We start from the raw sequence: 9,016 nt of genomic DNA on the forward strand, positions 1-9,016 counted from the left end.
AAGGTGATACCATTATATCATCCACTGGGTTAAGTGGGAGTAAAAATTATTCATTCATTGTATCAAAATATTGAAGGAAATGAGTTTAGAACATTTCTTTTTAATTCAACTGGATTAAAACAAAATTTTCAAAGTTATAATTATTTAAATCTTCTACATGCAAACAGAATGTTCAAGATCAATTGCAAATAGAATACATGTACACCCTTTTTGCACTTCAAATATGCCACTTAGAGAAATTATGTGGTACAAAGCAGGGGCATATCATCACATCAAGTGTTTCTGTATTTAATGAAATATCTGCCATGGAAAATAAATACTAACATTGATCAGACCATCAATCAAAAACATGAAAGACATTAAGTAGGACTGACACACTGAATCAAAAAAATATTCACTTAAAGACAGAAATGGAAGAATTTGGTTAAACAGGATGTACATGCCTGACTGGCCTGAAATCGGATCACACTATATTGGACCCATACCTGATGATGGATACCAAATATTATTGTGATTAGCAGTAGCTGAGAAAAGTGTTAGGTAAATTATTTCCACACCTGCCTGCCCACCTGTTCTACAGTCACCATACTGTAACCTGATTTTATAATGTGAAGTAAGGCCAAAAACCCTGGGATGGTTTCTCCTTTGCAAATCCTTAGAATCACCTACAATTTTGTATGCTTACCAGCATGAATGAGTCCCTAACTCATCAATAAATCCTTTGAGGAAAATTCTATTCCATTTGACACCACCACGATAAATAGGTCAGAACAGAAAATTTGATATATTTCACAATGTCTGCTGATGTCTACCAGAATTATGGATGTAAATTACTTTTCTGAAGCACTTCCAGACAACTAATAATGCCATAACCAATGTTATTACAAGCTAATAATGAAAATGAAATAAAAGCTAAATAAAGAATAGGTCTTTCCAAAGATAATATATTGAGCTGAGTAAATAGCCAAGGTCTCTTGAGTTCTTTGCAAATTTCAGTTATGCAAGTATTCTAAGAAATTTATCAAATAAAGGATATTAAGTAGCAGTCTTCGTAAGAATCATGCTAATTCTGTTATATGTGATAACACATTAACATGATTTTCATGTGAAATTCACTAAACACGAATTTCATGTGAACATTTTGTGTGAATTTCACGTGAAGGCTCCAATCATCTGAATTTCACATGTATTCTGTCACTTAGTTTATTTGCTCAATTCAGGTGAAAATCATGTAAAATTCATGTGAAAGTCATGTGAAATAATTTTGCCTGTGTATATCCCAAAAAAGGCTATATATTTTTATTTTTGTTATTAAGCTGCTTTATGTGTCTATATATTGAAATGTATAATTATTAAGTCTTAGAAGACTATTCACATGAAAAATCTGGTGTTTTCTATTGTATGTCACAATATTTTAATTTATGCTTTTCCCACTCCAAAATTGCACTTGAACTGGGAGGTGGGAAAGTGGAAGCCTAGAACACTATAAAAATATTATAATTATTTCAGATTTGAGGACTACAGACAATCTGCTCACTTTTTTGTTGTACTATCACCTCTTTTTATTTATTACTGAATCACTGAAATTGTTGAAGGAAAACCACACAATAATAATTAACGAATTATCTGTGATATTTTTTCTAACTCAGTGATTTCCTCCTTTCTCATCCTGTCTCATACCAGCACTCTTAATGAGAAAATCACTTTCCCAGAAAAAAAAATCACAAATAATTCTATAGTAATCATTTTTATCAATAAATGTATCTAAAACTACAGTGAAACCAGTGTACAATGAACTCTGAAAAACTGAGAACCTGTATACACCATACACCTTCAGAAAGCCCCTCCATATAAGTTTAAATATACTATGAAGCTAGGTAAACTGAACACCTTGCCAATGATTTGTAAGGGTTGTGTCCCTTACCCTAGGTCTACCTCCTTAAATACCATTCTGCGTAAGAATCAGGCAATGGGGTGGCACATATTTCTCAACTTGGTCTTTTTTGCATCCAATATATTCAATACATCAATTAAACAACTGAAAAGCTATTTAAATTTATCTTGAAGCATCTGTCATATATATTTTTTGACTGCTTATATAAGGAAGAAGTGCAGGAAAATTTTCCCACCATTTTTCCATAGTGCATTTCAACTAAATTTGACCTATCAATATCTCAAAAAGGCAAATTTTACTAACACTTTCATGGTTATTTTTGGAGGTTATCAGGTATAAATACTTGATTAATCCAATAAAATATCTGGTTTTTTTTCTCTCCATGTGCCATGCCTTATGCACATTTTGCCTGATTCTTAGATAGTACATTTTTTGTACTTAAAATGGGAAAAATCCGAAACATATATGTAAAAAAAACACCAATAATAATATTACTTCACCCAAAGGATCTTCCTTATTTGATGACCAATTATCTCCACAGCACTGTTTTTGTATGGAAATATTTTATCAGCATGTTAGAAAAGTGAAATTTTTGACAGAGTTATCTGCCCCTGAAATGTTCATTTGAAGTGATTATATTTCATTTTACCAATATGATATGGTGAATATTGTCTTTTGATTCTTGATTCTGATATAGTGGGTTATTTTTATAATATGTTAATTCACCAACTGCCTGATTCTTAAAAAGACAGGCACTTAATATTATATAATTAAATCAAAATTTATCTCATACAAAATGGTGGAATGGCAACAACACCAACTTTCTTTCATGAAACACTCATACATGGCATATAATTGATCCTGAGATGGTAGTTAAAAACCCATTAAAGGGTCCCAGACCTATCATTAAATTCAATTAGCCATGTTTTCCATTAATAATATACCATATGAATGAAAAGCACTGGTCAATCAAGCATCCTTAATTTACTGGGTTGGTCAACAATTACATTAAACTGTCCTAACTCAAGTATATATGACTTACTGTGGTTCAATAAATCAAAGAGGGTTTTATTTCTTGGAGAATACCATTACATTGCTAATGTTTTGTTCAATTAGGCAGGAAAGGCATTTTCTAGCCCCTAAAATTTAGATTGTCAAAATACTTTCATTCAACATAGAGAAATATCAGGAGAATGAATACAACCCCACTGGGATGAACAATGTCAGCTCAAGGCCACCCATGGGTCTTCAATGAATGACCAGTAAACCCTCACACCACAAGGCAGGATGCAGCTGGCCCCAAAACATTTCACACAGGTACAGTGAAATAATTATTCTGTACACTCTAGTAAAATGAAAGTAAGCTGAAAGAGAAAATGAAACAGGTCAGAAATTCCTGACTTAGGACAGGCTCAAAAAATGTGGTGGGGTCAAGAATTAACTATAGGTATAATATGACGAACTTTCAAAAACTGTGATATCAAACTGACATAAATTTTTAATGATAATTTTAATGTGCATTTTTGCACACTAGAAGAATGTGCTTATAAATCCACATATCCTGCATGTTCAAGCAACATTTCAGCCATATAAATTCAGAAGTTTAATAGCACCAGTGACGTACTGACATTGTGCATGTACATGTACATGTAAGTACAATGTATTGAAATCTTTCTGAATTTGCAATAATTTTCCTAATAGAAAGGATGCTACAAATTTCAAAAGTCACACAAATACTTATATACAGATGTATAATGAAATTTTCATAAATAACTGTTTACTACAGAATAAAATCTTTGTTCACTTTTTATATCCATGAATTGTGTGGTAGTCATTTTCTTTTATTTCATTCATTTATTAAATAACACTATAACAGTAAAGTTGAAAAAAGATAGCACTTTCTGTATATTCGTTACACCCTTCATTTTGTGCATAATAAATCTAGTTACTTATAAAGTTTATTTAAATTCCAAGTTCTAATTAGCCCAAGCATAATATATAAAAAATTTGCTTACATTGATTATTTCACATAATCTGATGTTCGGATTCATTCTTCATTAATTGTTATGAACTGTTATTTTGTTTAAAGAAAAAGGAAAAAAAGAAGAACTATAAAGTTACTTCTTGTCCACATATTTCACTTCTTTGCCTACAATAATAGGGCAGGTATAGAAATTTATAAATGACGGGTACAAGGATATCATTTGCTCATTTTTGCCAAAGTTTTGCAGAGTTAACAAATTTTCCAAGTTTTAAGTGGGGTCATATCCCAAGAACCAGCCCCTCCCCCATGGGTGTGCCACTGATGGAAAACAGTTCTTAGTATGAGAGAACCAATTGAGGTCCATGCATACAGCCAATACAGGTATACATGCATGTACTGGTATTTCATCTTCATTTTTTCAATTAATGACTTACATGTATAAAAAAAATTTCGGCAATTCAGGTTCTAGATGTACATGAAATATCATACTACTGTCAACCAAAGTAAAACCAAAGATAAAATTGGTCCAATTCTTTACTTTTCAATATTTTTTTCAGTCCATGAAGACGAAAAATTAATAAACTGCTAGATCCATTAAATTTACCTTGGTATAAAAACAGAAGTAGTAAAACTACAAACCATTTCATTAAATGAAGACTCCACTGTGGAGCCTGGAGACACTGTGACTCCACTCAACTTATCTCCCCTTTGGACAGTGGAGAAATTAAAAATTGTATTGCTTAAGTTATTTTATCCTTCCAGTTTAAAGAATAACACAAATTTAATTTCCTACCTTTATAGTGAAAATCCAAAGTAATACCACACTACCTAAACACTGTATTCTTCACAAACCATGTCATAAATATCCCCTTTTAAAAATCATTTTTACTACAAGTTAAAGTCAACCTCTTTTCAGGAGAAATAACTCTGTATTTACATTTCCACTTAATCAATGAACATAAAATTTTCTCCAAATTCACATTATCTTAACACCCTATCAATGAAGATTAAATGTCGACAGTTTTCTCAATCTTTATTTGTTAAACTTTTACACTTTTTGACACTTTTAAAACCATTAAATATACACCAGGTTCAGTATTACCTGTAGGGGTCAAGGGTTATCAATTTAACACACAGGAGGGAATCTGATCAACCAGGTAAAAAGTCAAGCAATATTGTTATTTGTCAACAAAGAACATGTCAAGTGCTATGACCTTCCATTTGACACAGCAATTTATAAAAACATTTGACAATTTCAAACCTTTCAAGGGCATAATTGTTCCACCATATCTACTGTGGGAAATCCGGACTTTAAATTAAACCAAAAACTTGCAAAACGAAAAAAAAAAGTTACCACAGATTAAAAACACAAACAAATTTTTGCGAATAAAAAACGATACAAGAAACCAATTTATACATGTTTCAACACTTACTGTACATAGAGACCAAACATTCAAAATATCGTAGAAAAATATAAATTGTAGTCCAGAAAAAGTAAATGCGTAACATACCTTAGCGGACTTAAAATAACTGAAATGATGACCCGATCCAAAAGGTCAATGTTGCGACAAGTCAACATCACTTGTATCTGGAGCGAAACGTTAAGACCATGCCAGGAGCAAGGATAATATTTCCCGATGTAAATGTGAAATGTACATCAACTTTAATTTCACATAGATCAAAATATTTACATATTAACCGCATTGTAGTGTCGTTTGTTCTCCCCACCCAAAATGACACAATATTGCTTTGAGGGCGGTAGGGGGGATAACTCAACTAAATTATTGTCTTGTAAAGAATTGTTTTTAACATTTCAAAAATAACGGTGATTTTTTCAGTTTGTGTCATATTATTGCGTAACAATTTAAAATCCTGTTTCATTATATTTATTTTACACGGACTTAATATTTTAAAGGAAATCGCAAATTAATATATTAAAGGCAACAGTTCAAAATAGAAACATTTTAAGTGAAACGTTCACAATGAAGTACCTTTCTTTCTTATGTCTTACAAGGAGTGTATAAAGTATATTTTTCCCAAGACGTAAATTGAATAATTTTTCAGTCTTGTTTTATTCTTTAGAATCTGCATATAATTCTTCAGGTCATTTGTTTAGTTTACGCCATTAAAAAATAACCACGATCTTACCTACATGTGACATAAACTATCCAAGAGTATTAATCCAGATTCACACCAAGTCCAACTACAAATTACAACAAAATACATGTACATTACACGTTATCATTAACTTGTATACACCCCAGACCATCTCCCCCCTGAGGGCAGCTTTTAATCCCCGTGGTTAATAAGCCATTTATAATGTAATAGAGTAACTTGGAGGTATATTAGGTGATAAGAAACCTTTGAAGGACCTGTTAAACTGCTTATAACTCCCTTATTAACATAATTATCAACAGCTAATTGGTCTTTTATATTGAGATGGGGATTTAGTCCTATCCTATCTGTAGAATCAGACCATATCATATGGGACCTTGGACTTTTGATGTTGTAAACCTGTTAACATTGTCTAAAACCAGATTATAACAATATTTTGCTATAAATCAGGGAATTATTTTAAATATGTCAGTACTACTATTATACAGTCCCAGAAAAAATACATACGGGGCGCATGTGAACGTGCCGATAGAATAATCATTATTATCACTAAGTCAACGGTATTTTTATAATAAATGAAAGGGTAGTCAAGGAGTAATCAAGGGAATCAAGGTTGTAGCGGTAATCAAAAGAATGTAATCCAGGGACAAAGACCAGACATGGAAAACAGACATACACAACAAAGAACATAAAGTAACTAAAATCATACATACAAAGTAACAAAAGCAAATAAGCAACTCGGACTCCACTAAAAACTGGGAGCATGAACCAGGTGCACCGGTAGGGTAAGCGTCCTCTGCTTTTCTGGAAACACCCGCCGAGAAAAACATCAGTTAACTACACTGTACATGTATTATTAATGCAAATAGAGCGACAGGATTGTGTCAAAGCTTTATGACAAATTTTAAATATATAAATCCTTGCAATTGATAAATATTTGCATGATTATTATTACTATGTAAGTAAGATCTTAGAAATATTGCACTAGTTTCAGTAATTTACATTTTCAGCTCTAAAGTACCAAGTTTGGTAATAAATGTAAAATAATTTGAAAACTAAAGAAGTTAAGAGGAGTGCCTAGCTTTAAATGTGCATTCATTTGTCATTTTCCATTTCCATTGTACAGTGGCAGATCCAGATGGGGTGCTAGGGTGTTGGCACCCCCTTTTGATTGGAAAATTTGTCATTTTCATGTGCAAAATTGACAATAGGGGGGGGGTGGCGAAAAAGGGGCAAAGTATGACATAGCACCCCTTGTTCTGAGGAACTTCGGCTGGTACCCCTCCTTTTCAAAGTGTCTGGATCCGGCCCTGCACATGTACGTGACTTGTGTCTTTGCTCTGATTGAAGTTAAGAAATTCCTTGACCAAAAATGTTGTCCCTTTGTCTTTTCATAATAGCAGTAGACATTCCATTTTTTAACCACTGCTTCACAGAAAGACCTGTCTAAACCAAACCATGCATAAATAAAATAAAAACCTGTCTAATAAACTAAACTCTGGATAAACTGAAATCCTATATGTGAAATACTCTGGTCTTAATTTATTTTGGACATGTGTTTACACATCGATTACCTGCCTAAACCGAATATAGCCTTCAGTCCAATATAGGTTCGGTTTAGAGAGGTTTCACTGTATCTACAATTGCGAAGTCACTTTAAATTGCGTATATTTTGAAAAATAGACACAACTTTCTATAAAAATAGTAGTCATTGGTGTCGGTTTCCAATCGCATGAACTCTACAAATTAGGAACAGAAACATTTCTTAATCAATGTTCTTTCTTAAATTAGCACGCTCTTTCATGGTTTGATTTGCTAATAAACATTTAATATCTATACATAAATAAATATAACAAAACAAACCTCGTTTGTGAAATGACCACCACAGAAATTTCAACACAACTAACTTTTAAAGGCACATCCCAAAAGGAAATTAACTTGTTTTATATCCTCTCGCCGTACCCTCAAAATCCAATTTTGAAAATAGTCACTGCGTCTTTTTTCAAATTCATAAAATTCTTAAAGAACAGATCTAGCGTGTTTTAACGTTATTGTGTGTGGTCCTTTAAAGCTCTCACGGAAATATACAAATACTCAATATAAATTGTGAAACATAACAATAGCTTTCCGATAACAGTACGAGCCCTTTTATGGCCACATTTACTATACACTGAGAAGAATCGTAATTTCTTCTGTACAAAGATCAATAGATAAATCGGGATATTCAATATAAAAAAATATTCAGCGTCTCTATAATCGTAATTACATTACCATGATCAGTAAATAATTGTCAACAAAACTGACGTTAGTCACCTTTATGAATTTCAGAGTTCTTGCTGCCGGAGACAGTTGTTTAATGATAATTATTACCTATAAAGTCTCTTTATTGCCTAATGATTTTCTCGGTAAGAACTGGAATAAATCTGCAGTTTACTCTTACAAGAATGCACTAATGTTCATAATAATCCGGGCGGGGTCCAAAGGGGGTTCCAGGATATTATTTGCTATTTTTTGCCAAAATTTCGCGCCAAAAGCCACAAAAGAATTTCCATCAAAAGTGGGGTTCCGTCACTGGTAGTGGTACTCAGTTTCCACTTTTCAAAGATACTTATGCCGAATCAAAGAAAGAAAACCATTTATGAAAATTAAACAGAAGAAAACTAGAAATAAATCACAAATGTGTTCGATATAAGTTTACGAAGAAGTATATACATGTATGACCAACCGGTCTACCTCCCCCAAAAAAAGTTAGGTCATCGTTCAGACGCAAATGAGGTATGAGATAGTCAGCGCACCATCGCTCCCACAAACCACCACCTATTAGAGAAAGGCACAATCGTATTCAAAGAAATATATATATGTATATAATTAATCCGCCCCTGTTGCATGATTTTAGGAGTCCAAAATTTATTTCCTGTTTCTATGACAAAAGTTGCTCTTTTCAAAACTACTCCTTGCAGTGGCTAGATTTACTAAGGTGGATGGGGTCAAAAGCAGGGACCCAAACCTTTTTCCTCTAGGAA

Source organism: Perna viridis, chromosome 11 (assembly GCF_037379345.1).
Source record: "Perna viridis isolate PV_CMFRI_1.1 ecotype Kerala chromosome 11, ASM3737934v1, whole genome shotgun sequence".
Taxonomy (NCBI): Eukaryota; Metazoa; Mollusca; class Bivalvia; order Mytilida; family Mytilidae; genus Perna; species Perna viridis.